Source organism: Mytilus galloprovincialis, chromosome 1 (genome assembly GCF_965363235.1).
Source record: "Mytilus galloprovincialis chromosome 1, xbMytGall1.hap1.1, whole genome shotgun sequence".
In the NCBI taxonomy this organism is placed as follows: Eukaryota; Metazoa; Mollusca; class Bivalvia; order Mytilida; family Mytilidae; genus Mytilus; species Mytilus galloprovincialis.
The window spans coordinates 22,718,141-22,738,654 of NC_134838.1; the positions used below are offsets into that span (position 1 = coordinate 22,718,141).

The 20,514-nt window shown below is 31.7% G+C and overlaps 1 protein-coding gene across 4 annotated transcripts in view; it reads left to right on the forward strand.

The window, feature by feature from the left end:
* Window positions 1–20,514, forward strand: part of LOC143069457 (dystroglycan 1-like) — a 68,537-nt gene that overhangs the window by 19,772 nt on the left and 28,251 nt on the right. The window contains exon 3 of one of the 4 annotated variants that reach the window (XM_076244118.1): window positions 9,370–9,420. The gene's annotated coding sequence lies outside the window, so the exon portion shown is untranslated. Of the gene's footprint in view, window positions 1–9,369; window positions 9,421–17,400; window positions 17,607–19,248; window positions 19,373–20,514 lie in introns of those variants that run through there. The other 3 variants (XM_076244151.1, XM_076244102.1, XM_076244143.1) reach the window with 3 other exon arrangements.

Genomic DNA, 20,514 nt, shown 5'->3' on the forward strand with positions numbered 1-20,514 from the left:
GTTTTGGTGGTCAAGTCCATATCTCAGACACGATAAGCAGAAGGTCTAGTATATTCAAAGTATAGAAGGACTGTAAGGTGGAAATGTCCAACTGGAAGGTGTCATCTGACCTTGACCTCATTTTCATGGTTCTGTGGTCAAAGTTAAGTTTTTGAGTTTTGGTCTTTTTATTTAATACACTATATGCAATAAGTCAATTATATTTGGTGTATGGAATTATTTTATGATCTTTATGTCAGTCGCTGAGATTTAATTTGACCTTGACCTCATTTTCACGTTTCATTGCTCAGTGTTAAGTTTTTTGTTTTGGTCTGTTTTTCTTAGACTATAAGCAATAGGTCAACTTTATTTGTTGTATGGAAGAATTGTTAGCTGTACATGTCTGTCTGGCATAGTTCATCTAACCTTGACCTCATTTTCATGGTTCATATGGTCATTTTTAGCTCACCTGGCCCAAAGGGCCAAGTGAGCTTTTCTCATCACTTTGCGTCCGTCGTCGTCGTCCGTCGTTGTCGTCGTCGTCCGTCGTCGTTAACTTTTACAAAAATCTTCTCCTCTGAAACTACTGGGCCAAATTTAATCAAACTTGGCCACAATCATCATTGGGGTATCTAGTTTAAAAATTGTGTCCGGTGACCCGGTCAACCAACCAAGATGGCCGCCATGGCTAAAAATAGAACATAGGGGTAAAATGCAGTTTTTGGCTTATAACTCAAAAACCGAAGCATTTAGAGCAAATCTGACATGGGGTTAAATTGTTTATCAGGTCAAGATCTATCTGCCCTGAAAATTCCAGATGAATTGAACAACCCGTTGTTGGGTTGCTGCCCCTGAATTAGTAATATTAAGGAAATTTTGCTGTTTTTGGTTATTATCTTGAATAATATTATAGATAGAGATAAACTGTAAACAGCAATAATGTTCAGCAAAGTAAGATTTACAAATAAGTCAACACGACCGAAATGGTCAGTTGACCACTTTAGGAGTTATTGCCCTTTATAGTCAATTTTTAACCATTTTACGTAAATCTTAGTAATATTTTACAAAAATCTTCTCCTCTGAAACTACTGGGCCAAATTAAACCAAACTTGGCCACAATCATCATTGGGGTATCTTGTTTAAAAATTGTGTTTGTTGACCCGGTCAACTATTCAAGATGGCCACCATGGCTAAAAATAGAACATAGGGGTAAAATGCAGTTTTTGGCTTATAACTCAAAAACCAAAGCATTAAGAGCAAATCTGACAGGAATTAAATTGTTTATCAGGTCAAGATCTATCCGCCCTGAACATTTCAGATGAATCGAACAACTGTTGTTGGGTTGCTGCCCCTGAATTGGTAATATTAAGGAAATTTTGCTGTTTTTGGTTATTATCTTGAATAATATTATAGATACAAATAAACAGTAAACAGCAATAATGTTCAGCAAAGTAAGATTTACAAATAAGTAAACACGACCGATATGGTCAGTTGACCCCTTTAGGAGTTACTGCCCTTTATAGTCAATTTTTAATATTTTTCATAAATTTTTGTAGATTTTTCGAAAATATTTTCCACTGTAATTACTGGGCCAAGTTCATTATAGATAGAGATAATTGTAGCAACAAGAATTTTCAGTAAAGTAAGATGTACAAACACATCACCATCATCAAAACACAATTTTGTTATGAATTTATCTGTGTCCATTGTTTAATATGCACATAGACCAAGGTGAGCGACACAGGCTCTTGAGAGCCTCTAGTTTTAGTTTTCATGGTTAATGTTAAGTTTATGTGACAGTTGTAATAAAGCTTTATATTTAGCACTATCAACATATTATCAATGATCAGTAAAGAAGGCGAGACATTTTAGTGTGTGCACTCTTGTGTACTTTGAATAATTAACAAGCTTAGTTAGCAACTTTTTTGCTCTGCCTACACTAGTACTTCCATCAGTCCAGTATCCACCATTTTGAACATGCAAATGAGATTGTTTAAAGTTTAGTTTTTATTTAAAAACTTCCATTGAAACACATCAAAGAAGTTCTAGGCAGATTAGATTCCTATGGACTAAACTATTTTTTTGATATCAAAATAGTTATGTCAATATTGTATTTTTATATATTCATCCTTAACGTGCATTAAATATTTTCCACTGGACATTAAGCAAACAGCAATTATGATGATGCTTGTTCTGTCTACACTGGAATATTATTGCATTCTGCAGAATAAATGATCATTATTTTGATATTTGATGTATATTATTTACACATTTGTGAACAATTCCAGGTATGACAATATTTTCCTTCATCTGTTGGCTCATAATAACTTAGTGGGGAACCAGATGTTTTACAAATATGTTTACTAACAGAAAGTGTAAATTGAGGTACATTGTATATACTTTTTATGACCTGGCCTGTATCCAAATGTCTCTTTATTTGTTATGGCTAATAGAAACAAGGAACAAATAGACAAGATGAAAGTTTGCTACAAAGATGTATGTATGTTTGTCATAATGTTTCGGTTGAGAACTCCAGTAATGTTTACTGTGGCTATTAGCTGGATACATAATCCATTATATTCACATTCCACTCGGATTATGATTTATCTCTGTGCTTGCACAAAACATAATTCATAGGTAATAATGAGAATATTATTTATGGGGGCAATTGGACATAGTTCAATCAGGGCAACCTATAGATTATATAGTAATAAATTTTACTGCATTGTACTCTGTTTTTCAAATTACAATTTCTAGTGATGGAGGATTTCCTATTTTAGAAAACAAATGAATTTTGCTTTAATATTGGCCTCATCTAACAGATGTCTGCAGAAAGATAAAATCTGGTGAACACCCCTGAAATTGTCTTGAACTATATGGTGTTAAACCTGATCATTAAGGTGGTACCTAACACTACACGGAGATAACTCTGTGAAGTCAGCTAAACGTTTTAATTACATTGTGTTGTAAAAGTAATATTAAGCTTCTTAATGATCAAAATTAGTGTTTGTCAAACTGCTATATAACCAGTGTAATTTTTCTGACAAAACGGTTGGTTCAAAGTTTTTGAAATTTTTATATTTTTGTCAAAGGGTCAAAGTAAATACTTTGTCAAAATTTTAAGAAAATTAAACGAGCCAAATTAATTTTAGTTAAAGTGTTGGGTACCACCTTAAAATGTCCAGTTTATCAATAATCTGATTTAAGTACAGATCCTTTCCAAACACAGAAAAGGTGTGTATGTTTTCACATTTTTGCAAACGGAAGTAACAAACAAAGAAGAACAAACTGTATCCCTGCCATAATAAAGTAAGTGGAGTAAGCATGGTGAATTATGCAGGATCTGAATATTTTACCAATCTGAACAGAATCTCCAGTCCCAAATGGATAGCTTTGAACAGCTAGTTTTAGTGTACTAGTAATATTTTGAGAACAGTAAAGGGGAAAACAATCAATAAAAGCACTGGTTCCTTGATATATTGTTGTGGATTGACCATATAATTTAGGAATTTTTCTCATAAACTTTCACTATGTATCCCTTTATACTGGGCTATCATCAGATTAAGTTTTGATTTAAGGTAATTAACTATAAAGTTGCGGTCATAGGTCACATCAACTTGAAACTATATAAGTTGCATGTCATTTTGATGTGAACTTTTTAAAAAAATATGACCCATATTTCTCGGTTGACTGAACATGGAAATGTTAGCATCATAAATGAAGCATGATGTCATATAGAGACAATCTTGTTCTATTTGAAATTCCATACTTGCAGATTATTTTAAGGGATTTATGTAGGGTTGACATTTTTAAAGATAAATGGATATTTCAAGACTGAAGACTTTTTGAGAAAAGGATGTGGAATCTTTTAAGCTTACCTGTAAAACCACAAAGTACAAAGGTAAAAGTTTACCTTTTAAATACATTTATGATACTATTTCAAAGTACACTGTGATACTCCATACATGAAAAATAGCTTTTAAATTTAAATTTATCTAATTGAACAACTGAGTGTTGATTTATTTGCCAAGGTTTGAAGTGACAGGAACTTATAACCAAGAGGTTCTTGAAATGATGATTTCCGGAGCATACCTTTGAAGTGATCTGAGTCACAGTGACTTAGTTGTAATATCTATAAGACTTTTGTTTAACATTATCGATAACGGTTCCAATTCAGTATTTTGAGCGAACTATTCTCTTTATTACACATTTAACTGGTTTGTCGCTTGGTCATTTAGCCATTTAATTACACTAGTATTAATAATAAATTAATTTCAGATTGATAATCGATATGATTCACAAAGATATTAATTGCTTTTCAATATTTCTTTTGTTTACCCCTCTGTACCTAGCTCTGGTTTAACTTTACAATCAGCAATACATTATTAGTGGGTGTCCATTTAAAGGTCTAAATATTAAAATTGATTTTTTATAGCAATACTATTATTTCAATGCATAATATATATATTAAAGAGTCCATTTTCAGATACAAAGATATAAAAACCAATGATTTATTATTATCAATTTCAACATTCAATTAAACAAAGAATAAATATATATTTGATACAATGATTTATTTTTATGGCCATGAAGAATCGGATTGGTCCAAAAACACACATTTGTTAAATACATAGAGAATATGATTTATTCTGTTAATATTGGTTCAAACATATTGATTGAGTGATATCTACATGTTTGATTTGAATGAACCCTCATCAAAGGTAACTTTAATGGGACTTTTGTTTTAGAAGAAAACTATAATAACAAACAGCTTGTAAGGTTATTATAATAATGGATTGTACTTTTAGATAAAAGGTTACAGCAAGGAGTTATATCTTTTTGTCACACTTTTTCATTCTGAATTCAACGACATGAGTCAATGATTTGTAACAGATTTAAGGGGTTTGGGGATTTTGGGTTTTACCAACTTCAACAGCAAGAATATCAAGACAGCTAAATCCAACTTTGCAAAGATATCAAATACTTAAACTCTCAGCAGTTATTTTGTCCGAATAGATTTACACTTGTCTAACTGCTACATGTAATGCAATGACTTAGCAAGTAACATAGGAAAAGTTGTGAATGTTTTGAAAATTACACAAAAAAAGAATTCAAGTTTAACCTACGCATTGAGATATAAAATTTTTTAAATTAAAGAAAAAAGTACTCTGTACATTGTGCAATGTATTGAATATTATAGTCATGAGCTGGTCTCCATAAATTAAAACTTATTTAACCCTGATCTGCTAGCCAATATTCTGTTTATGTAAAAGGAATAAATTCAAAAACCAAATTATGTATTTCTTTGAAGCTGTCTTATTTGCTATGAATAGAAGCAGGTTTATAAATTCTCTTTGTTGGTGTCTTATTTGCTATGAATAGAAGCAGGTTTATGAATTCTCTTTGTTGGTGTCTTATTTGCTATGAATAGAAGCAGGTTTATAAATTCTCTTTGTTGGTGTCTTATTTGCTATGAATAGAAGCAGTTTTATGAATTTTCTTTGTTGGTGTCTTATTTGCTATGAATAGAAGCAGGTTACTGTCCCAAGTCAGGAGCCTCTGGCCTTTGTTAGTCTTGTATTATTTTAATTTTAGTTTCTTGTGTACAATTTGGAAATTAGTATGGCGTTCATTATCACTGGACTAGTATATAATTGTTTAGGGGCCAGCTGAGGGACGCCTCCGGGTGCGGGAATTTCTCGCTAAATTGAAGACCTGTTGGTGACCCTCTGCTGTTGTTTTTTATTTGGTCGGGTTGTTGTCTCTTTGACACATTCTCCATTTCCATTCTCAATTTTATTATAAATTCTCTTCGTTGGTGTCTTATTTGCTATGAATAGAAGCAGGTTTATGAATTCTCTTTGTTGGTGTCTTATTTGCTATGAATAGAAGCAGGTTGATGAATCCTCTTTGTTGGTGTCTTATTTGCTATGAGTAGAAGCAGGTTTATGAATTATCTTTGTTGGTGTCTTATTTGCTATGAATAGAAGCAGGTTTATGAATTCTCTTTGTTGGTGTCTTATTTGCTATGAATAGAAGCAGGTTTATGAATTCTCTTTGTTGGTGTCTTATTTGCTATGAATAGAAGCAGGTTTATAAATTCTCTTTGTTGGTGTCTTATTTGCTATGAATAGAAGCAGGTTTATAAATTCTCTTTGTTGGTGTCTTATTTGCTATGAATAGAAGCAGGTTTATGAATTCTCTTTGTTGGTGTCTTATTTGCTATGAGTAGAAGCAGGTTTATAAATTCTCTTTGTTGGTGTCTTATTTGCTATGAATAGAAGCAGTTTTATTGTCGAGCCTGCAACTTTTGTTGCAGAAAGCTCGACATAGGGATAGTGATCCGGCGGCGGCGGCGGTGTTAGCTAACTTCTTAAAAGCTTTAGATTTTAGAAGGTGGAAGACCTGGATGCTTCATACTTTGTATATATATGCCTCATGTTACGAAGTTTCCGTCAGTAACATGTCCAATGTCCTTGACCTCATTTTCATGGTTCAGTGACCACTTGAAAAAAAAGTTCAAATTTTTTGTAATGTTGAATTCTCTCTTATTATAAGTAATAGGATAACTATATTTGGTATATGCGTACCTTGCAATGTCCTCATGTCTGTCAGACAGTTTTCACTTGACCTCGACCTCATTTCATGGATCAATGAACAAGGTTAAGTTTTGGTGGTCAAGTCCATATCTCAGATACTATAAGCAATAGGGCTAGTATATTCAGTGTATGGAAGGACTGTAAGGTGTACATGTCCAACTGGCAGTTGTCATCTGACCTTGACCTCATTTTCATGGTTCAGTGGTTATAGTTAAATTTTTGTGTTTTGGTCTGTTTTTCTCATACTATATGCAATAGGTCTACTATATCTGTTGTATGGAATGATTGTAAGGTGTACATGTCTAGCGGGCAGATTTCATGTGACCTTGACCTCATTTTCATGGTTCAGTGGTCAAAGTTAAATTTTTGTGTTTTGGTCTGTTTTTCTCATACTATATGCAATAGGTCTACTATATTTGTTGTATGGAACGATTGTAAGGTGTACATGTCTTGCGGGTAGATGTCATGTGACCTTGACCTCATTTTCATGGTTCAGTGGTCAAAGTTAAGTTTTTGAGTTTTGGTCTTTTTATCTAATACTATATGCCATAGGTCAACTATATTTGGTGTATGGAAATATTTTATGATCCTTATGTCAGTCGCACAGGTTTTATTTGACCGTGACCTCATTTTCACGGTTCATTGCACAGTGTTAAGTTTTTGTGTTTTGGTCTATTTTTCTTAAACTATAAGTAAAAGGTCAACTATATATGTTGTATAAAAGCATTGTTAGCTGTACATGTCTGCCTGGCATGGTTCATCTGACCTTGACCTCATTTTCAAGGTTCATTGGTCTATGTTTAGTTATCTTGGTTAATGTTAAGTTTATGTGACAGTTGTTATAAAGCTTAGCTTTATACTAAGGACTATCAACATAATATCAATGATTAGTATAGAAGGCGAGACATTTCAGCGTGTGCAGTCTTGTGAATTCTCTTTGTTGGTGTCTTATTTGCTATGAATAGAAGCAGGTTTATAAATTCTCTTCGTTGGTGTCTTATTTGCTATGAATAGAAGCAGTTTTATGAATTCTCTTTGTTGGTGTCGTATTTGCTATGAATAGAAGCAGGTTTATAAATTCTCTTCGTTGGTGTCTTATTTGCTATGAATAGAAGCAGGTTTATGAATTCTCTTCGTTGGTGTCTTATTTGCTATGAGTAGAAGCAGGTTTATAAATTCTCTTTGTTGGTGTCTTATTTGCTATGAATAGAAGCAGTTTTATGAATTCTCTTTGTTGGTGTCTTATTTGCTATGAATAGAAGCAGGTTTATGAATTCTCTTTGTTCACTTTTCATGGTTTATGATTCATATTTTAATCTTGTGTGCAGTGATCTGCAACAGTGAATTTTCAGATAAAGATTTCTTTGTGTTCCCTGTTTCATCTCCAAGTCAGATTAATAATGCATATAATTTTTACTAAATTGTCGATATTTAAATGAACCATCAAGAGAAAAATGTTAAATGAATATTTAAATATTCACTGATTTTGAAATTTGAGACAATTTTGCATTGTCTATAATATTGTTGTAAACAAATAAGTTTCTTTTTCCCTGAATTTGAGTAAACATATGAGACAAATTGTTTATATCTATCAAGGAATTACTGCCTCCTTTAAGTGGATCAATAGGGTACTTATTATAGGGATTCCATAAGTAGACTTACTTTTTGTCATGTCCAGTGCCAAATATTACATTATTATTAGGAAGTCATTAAGCAGATTACATTTTTGTATCATTGTCTAGTGGCTAATATTACATGTACCTTTAGGATTTATGAACTTACATATTGAAATGATAACCCAGAAAAATTTAAACAATACAATTCATTAGAATAATAAGCAAGAAATTAAAGAAGCTTATACGGTATGTCATTCTATGATGAATTATGGTACTCAAAGTTAAAGGCTCTTCAGAAGTTCAGTAGAAAGTCCACATGACAAGACCAATGTAATTTTTCACTATTCTGACTATGTTGTTTTCTTTTCAAAATATCTAGCAAAAATGAGGTTTCCTGTATCCCATCATTTTACAGTTTATCAATTAAAGAGAGTTAATAACAGACAGTTTAACAGTATAACAGAGTTAACAGACAGTATAACATTATGCATCTTAAGATTCATCTTTCTAGTGTTGATTTTCTTCCCACTCAGTTTTACAGTCTGTTATGATTATTACTTCACATAAGTGTAAATTAAGCAATTGTTGTAAGCTTCCTCTTGGTATCCTTGGCGATAGTCTTCTGCCCTGGCTGTTCTCCAGTGTTCAGTACTCAAATTGTTATGTCATCTGCATTTTGTTTATTACAGCTGTGATGCAACAATGTGTAAATAAAATTTTGAATCATTGTCTGTTGGATGTTTGCCGCTTTCATTTTTTTTTCTCCGCTGCAGGCATTTTTAGTAATATCTCATATTTAAACCTGTTTGATTTTATTTTGCCTTCAGTTTCTTAGTCAGAGGCCTTTGTAATTCTGGATTTTGTAAATTAATCATGCTTGTAATTCTTCAGGTGAAATTTAGCAATATTTGCATGACAATTCACACAAACTTTGTCATATTATTACTGCTGGAGGTTGAAGAGGATTAGATAATATAAATGAGACGGAAGTAATGCTTAAAACTTTTAGTTTTCGTTAATATTTTGTTTATGTTTTCGTTACATTTGTAAGAGGAATCGGTATGTATTTTCTTCATGAAACCGACAGATATAAGATTGATTTGTTTTTTTTTAATTTTAATTTTTTCTGTGATGTTATTTCAAGTTTTATTACAATTATTTATTTATTTTAACAGGAAACTGATGAAGAAAAGTCCTTTTAGAAAGAAAACAGTAATAGAAATCAGGTAATTACAATAGTGCGATATAGCGTTGAATAAAGCATTAAACAAGTGGAACATTTATTTTGATGTGTGTGATGTGGACTATATTGAAGAGCAAGTGCTTTTTCTGATCAGATTTTTATAGGAATGCTGAGCGCCAATGAACATAAATAGGGTAAAGAAGGGGAAAGGGGGGGTCTCTACTGTGGATAGTCAACTTGAAATTGATAGTAAATAGCAAATGCAAGTTCTTTGTAGTATATTTCTGTTCTTATGATACAGAAAAATGCAAAAATAATAAAAACTAATAGAAAAGGAAAATATAACAGATTTTGGAAAAAAGGGTGAAGGCAAAAAAAACACCTTAAGTGCATAGGAACATGTAATGCAATGAAATATAAACTTTAAAATTGATAATAGAAATGTTGAATGTGTCAAAGAGACAATGACCCGATAAAAGAACTGTAACATGTAAATATATTTAGAGTATGTTAATGTGTCATTAAACCAGAAATGGTTGGTAAATTTTGAATTTTTTTGCTATCAATCTCTCTAAAACATATTCTTTGTCGCAATCTTATTTAAACACAAAAATTATGAACATTTCCTGTACTTTTGACACTTAAAATGTATGACAAATTAACATGTAGCTTAAAGATATTGTCAGAGGTTGAAATAGTTCTGGTGGGAGTTGACCCTTGGACAGTAAATCAACAACCATTATTATGTTAACTGTTAATTATTACCTGTCTACCTGTAATTAATATCAATTAATCTGGCAGCATTACACAATAAAATGTTATAGAGTGTGTTTTATGTCCATTATGTGAACAAATGACATAAAAATGACCAATTTGTAAGTCATAAAGAATGTCCTGATACTTTGGCCAAGAGCTATAACAGTATATTGTATTGTGTAATTAATTTTTATGGACTTCTGAAAATGAGACTACTTGAATTATTGTTTTTTTTCAATTCCAACACTGCTAATAATTTGTATACCTTAACAGCTACCAACTTATTCTTTTTAGCGTGCCAAAGGTTTAAGCAAGTACTGATGTTCAATCACTTTTACTTTTGAAAATAGAATTTGAATTCATTTGATGACATTTTAAAATCACTTGTACGACATAGAAATCCATGTATTGTAACCCTATTTATTTTTGCTTTTTTGCATTATTTCAGTACTTTTACTGTGGTTTTGATTTATATATTTATGAAATCAACAAGATTAAATAATCTTTGAAGTTTTTCGGTGTCACAAAGATGCCTTAGCCTGAACAATGGTTGAACATGCTATCTTAACACTATTGTACTTTCTAACCACAATCTAACAACTTAGGACACCTAGGTTTAAATGGCTACTGAGCAGGATGCATTGTCTTTTTAATGGGTCTTTTATTGGTGGAAAATAAGGCCATTAATCATGCTACAATAGATTCTGACACCAGCTATTGGTATTTCCTTTGAGGGAAAGTTAATCCATGTTTGATTTTTCACACAGTGGTGGCTATTTGATGTCCCTGTCTTGATATGAGGGGAATTGACAGATATTTCATGGGATAAAAGCAAAGTAATCTCAATTTCTGATGGGACATCAATATTTTTACACTTGGACATCACATTCATGTTTTTTTTAGTTTTATATTCCCTGTTTATTTAGTAATTTAACTACAAGGGTTTACTTGTGCTGCAGATTATTTTTGTTAACACTTATACAATGCCTATTTGTTGGATTAAAATGTATGTAGCCTATTATCTTGACCTACATATATATATAATAGTACATTGTTAGATATCATCTAACTACCTGGAGGAAGAACTTAAGTAAGATATTCAGAGAGGATCCGGGGATAAAATCAGTGGAGATGTAAAAGATACCTTGATAACATACATGTACTTACATTGTGATTTTTATTTTTATGCCCCGCTGTAGTGAGGGGCATTAAGTTTTACCCTTGTTTTGATTTTTCTTAGGTTGCCCTTGAAACGCCACTCTTTTTAGCTCACCTGGCCTAAAAGGCCATGTGAGCTTTTCTCATCACTTGGCGTCCGTCGTCGTCGTCGTCGTCGTCGTTAACAATTTTTCAAACATCTTCTCCTCTGAAACTACTGAATGGATTTGAATGAAACTTAACATGATTGTTCCTTAGTATATCCTGCACAAAATGTGCTCTTCGATTTTTGATCCGTCAAAAAACATGGCCGCCGTTACTTAAAATAGAACATAGGGGTCAAATGCAGTTTTTGGCTTATATCTCAAAAACGAAAGCATTTAGAGCAAATCTGACAAGGGGTAAACATGTTCATTAGGTCAAGATCTATCAGCCCTGAAATTTTCAGATGAATCAAACAAACCATTGTTGGGTTGCTGCCACTTAATTGGTAATTTTAAGGAAATTTTGCAGTTTTTGGTCATTATCTTGAATATTATTATAGATAAAGATAAACTGTAAACAGCAAAAAAGATCAGCAAAGTAAGATCTACAAATAAGTTAATATGACCAAAATTGTCAATTGACCCCTTAAGGGGTTATTGTCCTTTAATGACAATTTTTCACAATTTGTTCATCATATTTGCTAACTTTAAAAAATCTTCTCCTCTGAAACTACTGAATGGATTTGGTTAAAACTTAGCATGATTGTTCCTTAGATTATCCTGCACAATGTGTGTGCTTTGATTTTTGATCCGTCAAAAAACATGGCCGCCGTTACTTAAAATAGAACATAGGGGTCAAATGCAGTTTTTGGCTTATATCTCAAAAACGAAAGCATTAAGAGCAAATCTGACATGGAGTAAAAATGTTCATTAGGTCAATATCTATCAGCCCTGAAATTTTCAGATGAATCAAACATCCAATTGTTGGGTTGCTGCCACTTAATTGGTAATTTTTTAGGAAATTTTGCAGTTTTTGGTCATTATCTTGAATATTATTATAGATAAAGATAAACTATAAACAGCAAAAATGATCAGCAAAGTAAGATCTACAAATAAATCAATTTGACCAAAATTGTCAATTGACCTCTTTAGGAGTTATTGCCCTTTAAAGACTTTTTTCACAATTTGTTCATCATGTTGACTTACTTTAAAAAATCTTCTCTTTTGAAACTGCTGTATCAATTTCAGCCAAACTTAGGCTAAATGAGTTTCAGAGTTTCAGAGTATCTAGTATAAATTTTATATTTCATTTCCTTGTATGTCAAGAAACATAGCTCCTATGGCTAAAATAGAACATAGGAGAAAATTATTTTTTTTTGCTTTTGAAGAAAATAGGACAATTCAAAGAACATTTAAATAAATTGAAAAGCCAAAATAATCATTGATGAGAGATTAAACCAAAAAAATTCAGGTGAGCGATTCAGGCTCTTGAGAGCCTCTTGTTTTTCTTTAAATTAATTTTCTCATTTTTGGTTTAAAGAATTCAAGTCAGTTATAAAGTCTGAATTAAAAAGGGGAAGAATTAGATACAAAAGGGGCAAACAAAAAAACAATACTGTGGATTCATCGATATTCGTTGGATACCAATTTTCATGGATTTCGTGGGTACAGGAGAACCACGAAGTTAAATGTTTAGTATGAAATTCATTATTTATTTGGTGGTTAAATAGAATCCCAAAACTTCCAAAACAATACTGCTGGAAAAGTACATCTTTAACATGCTTGATAGTATAAATACTGTCAAATTTATTGAAGAAAAAATGAATTTGGACAAGAACTCAAATTATGATCATTTCTTTAATTCTTGTGTTGAATGACAGCTATTTTCCCTGAGTCCTCTTTGGTTGGGTTGTTGTCTCTTTGACACATTCTCCAATTCCATTCTATATTTTATCTGGTTTCTCTAACAGACACAAACATATCTCCTACAATCTATTGTTGCCAAGGTCTGGCTATGGATATTATAAATAAAACTAATGGACGTCAATGGAATATGTTAGGATAATCCAGCCACATGTTCAGTTCTATTAACTTGGATTTCCACTCTCTGTTAATGATTTATAGTAATGAAGCCTAATAGAGATGTTTTACATTATTGTCCCACAGTTGATATACTTCAGTGTCCTCGAAATTAAAAAACGGCCATTGTGAGAAGTTCTGCTGTATTAGTCATTGAAATCCATTTATGACCTTTAGAATTTTATATGTATGTGATTTTATTCTAATTGGGTGATTTATATCAATTTCACAGTGATTTGATTGAAGTTAAAATGTCGGAGAAGCTTTGAAAAAGCCTGAAATCTTTAATCTGTCACTGATTACTCCAGATAACTCCTGTTAGTAGATGTCCTAAAGAAAATACGCTTTAAACAACATTTTGCATGATTTATATAGATGAAAAATTTGCCATTATGTTAATTATTGTTATCAAACAACAATGAGAGATTTAATATTAGGAATGAAGAAACTTTTCATGAAATTTATCTCTCTATCATGATTTATCAGAAATAACATGTACTTTAGGTTTGTTGAATTTCAATTTTCTCTGACTTAAAGTGGAGTTATTCTTGCTTTTTTTAGCCAAATCAATATCTGACATATCTGTTTTTACAGTTTCGATGTCAATTCAAATTGACAAATTGTAAACATGACCATGATATTGATCCTGCATCCTTACAACATTAGCTTTAATTCATTTTCCGTAATGGATCTTTTCTATCCATAAAACTGGAGAGTACATGATTCTTGAGGGTTTGCATATTTTATGGAAGGTTTTAGCTTATCTGGTCTGTTACAAAGCCATGTTGATTATATTTATTGTTCTAGTTTATTGTGGTCAGATATTAGCTCCATATGGTTTGTCAATAACAACTTCTGTAGTTTTATATTGCCTTTGACAGATAATGTCTAGGTCATGGATTTTCTTTTCATGCATATTTATTCTCTGTAGAATTGTTATTTAAAAGGTTACTTGACTAATTATGCTTTAGATATGTGGTATTGTAGATTCCTTAGGAAATGTCATGTTTTGTATATATGTTCCAGATTTGCCGTTACTGTCAATATTTGCTGGGGATTTCCGCCATGGAGGCTCCCAATTGGAAATTTTGTCCACAATTTAAAACAAAACAATCAATTTCACCAATGGTATAGCATTGTAAAAGTATGGAGAAGCAAACAAACAACACAAAAATTAATTTGAAGGCCCCTTTAAAGGTTTTTTAGGACTATGACAGCCATCGTGCATGTAAAACCCCCATGGGCATTTTGAATTTGGCTGGTACAATGTACATGTATATAAATATTGAATGGTTTCTGAGGTGCTATATGTCAACCCATCTGTTCACTTACATTACTGTTGTAGACACAATAGAAATTTACACAACTTTCAGCAAAATTTTACATTCCTCATGTATATACAGTTAAGACTTCATAGACATATTTACTTTAGTAATTCCATGCATAACTTTTACCTAAAACCAAAAATAACAACGGCAACAAGGCATAGAGTTCTTGTATATTAATTACTGATAGTAAATCAGTTTTGGAAATAATTATATTTTGATGTATAAAAGTTTTAATGATTGAATGTCAGTTCATACAGCTTTTGTTCTACCAGGGTGTCTAAATGTCAAATCTTGCAGCTATTGTTTTACTGGGTGTCTTTTGCTGTCGTGAATTTAAGATTAAACCGTTAATCAATAACATGGTCATATGCAGATATGCAAATTAGATGCATTCATCATTAGAAAAGCGACAAAAAACTTTGATAAGAAATTTTATTAGCTATGAAGATATTGAGTTTAGTTCAGAAATAATCAGCTTTCCCTTGTACCATTGTCTTTAATAGCCAAAAGCTTTCAAGATTGTTTTTGAAACGCATTCTATTTAAAAGACTTTCCGTTCCATGACTTCCTTTAGAGTAAAAGCTTTTGACATCATTTTAAGTTCATCTTAGTTGACATTTGAATGTTTTTCATGTAAAATCGGTTGGAAAACTGTAATAATTGTATTTTTTCTATGTTTATACAAGTTAATCAATGTATGTAGTAAGATATATATCATACCAACAGTGTATTATTGATGTTGTCTAAGAAAAATGCTGACTATAGTATTGACTGTTTATTAAGACTATGCTATGTTTTGTCATATTTATAAAGTAATTGGTTGCATCTATAAAACTAAGGTAAGAACTCCTCTTTCTTGTCTTCAGAATTAAGTTAAAGATAGCTAAAACAGAATACTGTGGTTTCATTTATTTTCATTGGTACCAATGTTTTTATGGTTAAATAATTGTTGTCATGGTTTTTTCAAAGAATTCATTAGCAAGCCCTTAAAAGATTTGTTCTTTGTTAAATTTGTGGTTCACACAACCTATATAACACACCTGAAACCAATGAAATTGGTCTCCACTAATAATACTAAATCTATAGTATTTATACAAAATCAAGCTAAGTAACAGGAAATGGCTACCCAGTTTGAGAAAAAGTATAACACTCATGATACAGTGACATCAATCCATATGTGTAGCTTCTTAATGCTGTAAAAATTATGTTTCTATATTGAACTTTTGAAATAATAAGATGTCTGTGAAAGATCTCAGGTTGAGTAGAAACAAATGGATTGATATTTATTTAGCTTTACTATAAATCTAGACATTTACACATGAACTATGATTTTTAGGATTCTAATCTTTTTGATTGCAAGGCTTAAGTCCAAGTACCATGCAGTAATTGTTGGTGTAAAGTACAAGTATTTTGTTTTTAATTTTCTGTAAAGATATTTTTATTTAATTGAAAAGACACTCCTAGACTTTGGCTACATTTAAAATATATATGAAAACCTCAGCTTAACAAGATTATTTTGAAATGAGTAAGTAAATTTGTTGTTTCCATGTTATAATTTGAGAACTGTTTTTATTAATTTCGAAGTCAAGTTCATCCTGTATAGGTATACGGCTTCAATTCCTTGAACGGAAAAATATTTCAATGCTTTGAAATTGCAACATTTTTTTTAATTTCGCAGTCCAAGATTTGATTTTGACAATAACTATTCAGGAGTCATTATTACAGAACTTTAAAACTTTACTTTATTTTTTGTGTGGTATGGATCTTTTAAATTAAGCTTTGTACTTGGAATGAATAAAAAAGATTAGAATTGATTTCAAAGATTACTTGCAAATGCCTTATTATGTCTTAGTCTCTTGCATATTAAACCAATTGGAACAGCTTTAACAAATCTTTTGATACTACATAAAGTTGGGGAAATAGTAATTTAATTTGATTTTTGTCAATAACGTAGGAGATATGCCTATTATTTCAATGTGAAATCATTCTTTACAGTAGCGTCAGAGATTTTAAAGTTTGAAATTTTAACATTATACATGTATATACCAATTTGTTATGACAATTAAAGTTAAGTTCAGTTTGGGCTTTTGCAGCTTTCTCAGTTGCAATATATTCTTCAAGTCTGTGAAAAATGCTTTTATTAATTGCTGGTGAAATTAAATATTTCTTCAGTTATTTTTAAAATGTTTATAATGAAGGAAATAAATGTCAGTAATATTTTAAAAAAGTTTTCCCTTTTGAAGATTTCCATTTTTTCCACTCCTTTTGAGATTTAACATTCTGATTGCTTACAGTGTTTGATAGTTTTCTTCAAATATGAAATAATTTACTTGCAGTTGATAAATTGAAGACCGGTTTTCGCTCCAATAACCAACTTTATATGGCCTGAAGCTAAGATTGAAGCAGGTTCATCTTAAGCTCATTGGCAATTTATGCTTATAATTTATGAGGTTGCATAAATTTAGTTGTATGATATGCCGGACACATAAGGTTCATATCTGGTTAAAGTAAATTTTATCCCTTGTAGTGAATACTGTTGATACTATTAAAATAAAGCGGTGGCTTTATTCACGTAAATCTTAATCCCTCAGTAGGCGGGTTTTATTTACCATTTTATTATCATTTATCTTATAAGGAGAATTTATGATTATATCTTGGTCGGTCACCGTATGACTTAAGTATCGTCCCTATCTTTAACTGAACTGTGTCGAATGTTAAGGTCGTCATTTACCTGGGCCAATAGAGGGAGTTGTAGTCTCAAATGCATGTTCATATGTGATTCATCCGACAAATTCACAAAGGTAAGATCAAAGTTACATTACACCTGGATTTTACCTGTTGTTTTTGTCTTTGATGATCAATTCATTTGCACCATGCTATTATAATAAAGGGATTTTGTTGCTGTTTTGAATTTAATTCAACAGGTGAGACATAATTTCTTTTTTTACTTTATTATTAACAAAGACAGGCTATATATGTAATTTAATGGTCTATTTAGAGTAACAAAACATAGATGTTTAAAGATTCGCTCAATCAATAAGAAACTTTTCCCTTAAGACATATATATAACTTCTATTTGCACAAAACCTGTCTCGAGGGGAAGTTCTCTAATGGAAGCCTACCATTCTTGTTCGATAATACAAATAAGACTTGGATTCCAATTAAAGGATTTATATCATGAAATTCTTCATGCTGCGATTGTTAAATGAAATGTGCATGCCTTACAAAAGAACACATTGTCTGTGTTTGAAGGAAAACATTTCAACATTACTAAAGAATATCTCTTTGTTTAGTTGCCTGATTTTATTACATTAGCTAGATTAAACTTCTAAGGGGGTAACAGGTTTTATAACAATTCAGGAGACAAAAGTTGATATTTCTAATACCAAGTGTGTAATATCAAGTTACTCTCGACAAAAATTGAATAGAGCTTCAGAAGTAAGTTGAATGTGTTGCTTGATGCCATTGTAGTCGTTTCTTACCTGACTGAGTTAAAATTGAGATTGAAAATGGGGAATGTGTCAGGGACAACAACTGGACCAAAGGGCAGAAAAGAGCCAAAGGCCACCAATGGTTCTTCAACACTGCAACAAAATCCTGCACCAGAGGAAGGCTTCAGCTATATAACATATTCTGTATAACACATTCTGAACGTCATCAGATCAAAGCTTGTTGATAACTACCATCCAAATGTTACTTCTGCTGAGTATCTTGTCATCAGCTTTTGATGTAGAAAAAACTGCTGATATAACATAGAACATGCTTTTGTGATGTATATTTTATGGCTAAGTGTGATGTAACTCAACTTTTATGCAATAATCTTAACAGCCTGCTTGGTAATAAATAAAATTATGATAAAACTTGTCTTACAGAAAAAATCTTTGTATTCTGAAACTTGCTTACGTTGGTTTTTAATCATACAATCTGATGGTTTTCATGGACACACAGTTCTGAAGTATTTGCCTTCAACATTCCAACCTATGAAAAATAAACTTAATATACACTCAGTATTTACATTGTAAAATAATAGGTCTCTAAAATAGTCATGAAATACGGATTTTTTGTGTTATTTAAATTTGCTGTTACAAAGTATTAGAAATTATTATAAATTAAGGAATGTATCTCCCTCGTGCAAAGCTCTGATTCCTTTCACGGATTTGGCTATACTTTTTGGAACTTTTGGATTATAGCTCTTCATCTTTTATATAAGCTTTGGATTTCAAATATTTTGGCCACGAGCATCACTGAAGAGACATGTATTGTCGAAATGCGCATCTGGTGCAAGAAAATTGGTACCGTTAATTTTATTACTTCCACATATAAAGTAAAGATCATTGACCAACCAGATATTTAAATTTCACTTTTATTGACCTGTTCAGTATTTGAGAAACCAAAATGACACAGGTGAAATATTTCGGTTGAGGTGTAATAATTAGTTTCTCTCAGCAACATCTGGCACAGTAGGTAAATATACTTTAATTAGTCAAAATTGACCACAGGTAGATGCTTTGTCATAGGACAGGTAAAGATCAAAAGAATTTCACCTGTATGGTGTGGGTCAGATGGATAATGTCCCCAGCAGGGACTGTGTGATCTAGACTTTAGAGGTGACCCTGTGTTTTGTGGAGAGTCTTAATGACATGCCATATAATTGGGAAATTGTTTATTTTCATCCTATGATTTTATCAAGGTAAATGTATTTCATTCTATAAATGAGCCAGCAATATTTTTCATCATTGTGGATGTGTAACGTTTTTCAGTTTTAAAAGTGTGGGAACAGCACAATTGTGCTTAAATAATTTATGAAATATTGTCGTGCTTCGCTGCTAAAAAGAATTGACTTCACCTGAATGTCTTGAAAAAGTAGTTATAAAGCATTGTGCAAGTAGAAATACATATTTTTCGTTATTTGTTGATAAAAAAAGTACCAGTATGTGGTCATATACATGTAGTACTTGACCAAAAGGTGTGTGTGGGGGGGGGGGGGGGGAGGGGAGGGATGCACTCCTGAGTCATGCTTCAATGATTCCCTATATAATCAACCAAATGTTTCCCACAAAAGGGGGCCCAGGACCTGGATCCGCCTATGACTGTACATAAGTTAGTTAATTACTATGAAAACTTTGTACATTAAGTCATTTTTTTCAGAAGCTTTTTTAAAAATATTTAGCATTGTGGGAAGGTTAAAAATAGATATGAGCAATCTATCCTTGAGTTTCTTTGAGAGTCTGACATGATTGACATCAAGGTTATTGTACACTTCTTCAACAATGAACATTGACATTTCAAAGCAATCCTAATACTAAATATTTAATGTAGAGAAACAGGGCAACAGTTGCATAGCAATATCTTTATGAATAAACCATGTACTGTACATGTAAGATGTTGACAACATCTGTTGTTTGTCTATGTAAGCACGTGTTTTACATATATATTTGATAAAACCGAGTAGTAGGAGTGAGTAATGTTTAATTATAGGACTTTTAATTAATGTCTATTATTCTTTGGAATTTTTAGATGTATTTATAACTGATTGTAATATTATGTTCTTCTTTCACTTTGTTAACAAATTCATGTTTTAATTCAAATAGATAATGGGGCGCAGGTGTGTTGACATCACATGAAAACTGTACAGTCAGCTATATTTTGAACAACGGAAGTGATCACAATGCATATTTTTACTGATGTTGCATTCTTATATAGCGGAAGGAGTTCTATAATGTTTTGGCTTCATTAAATCAAAATGGTTGCCTTTTGATGGATCTTATATGTCTGCTTCCAAGTACAAATGTTCTCTAAACCATTGAGAATGGAAAAAATGATTATTTCATA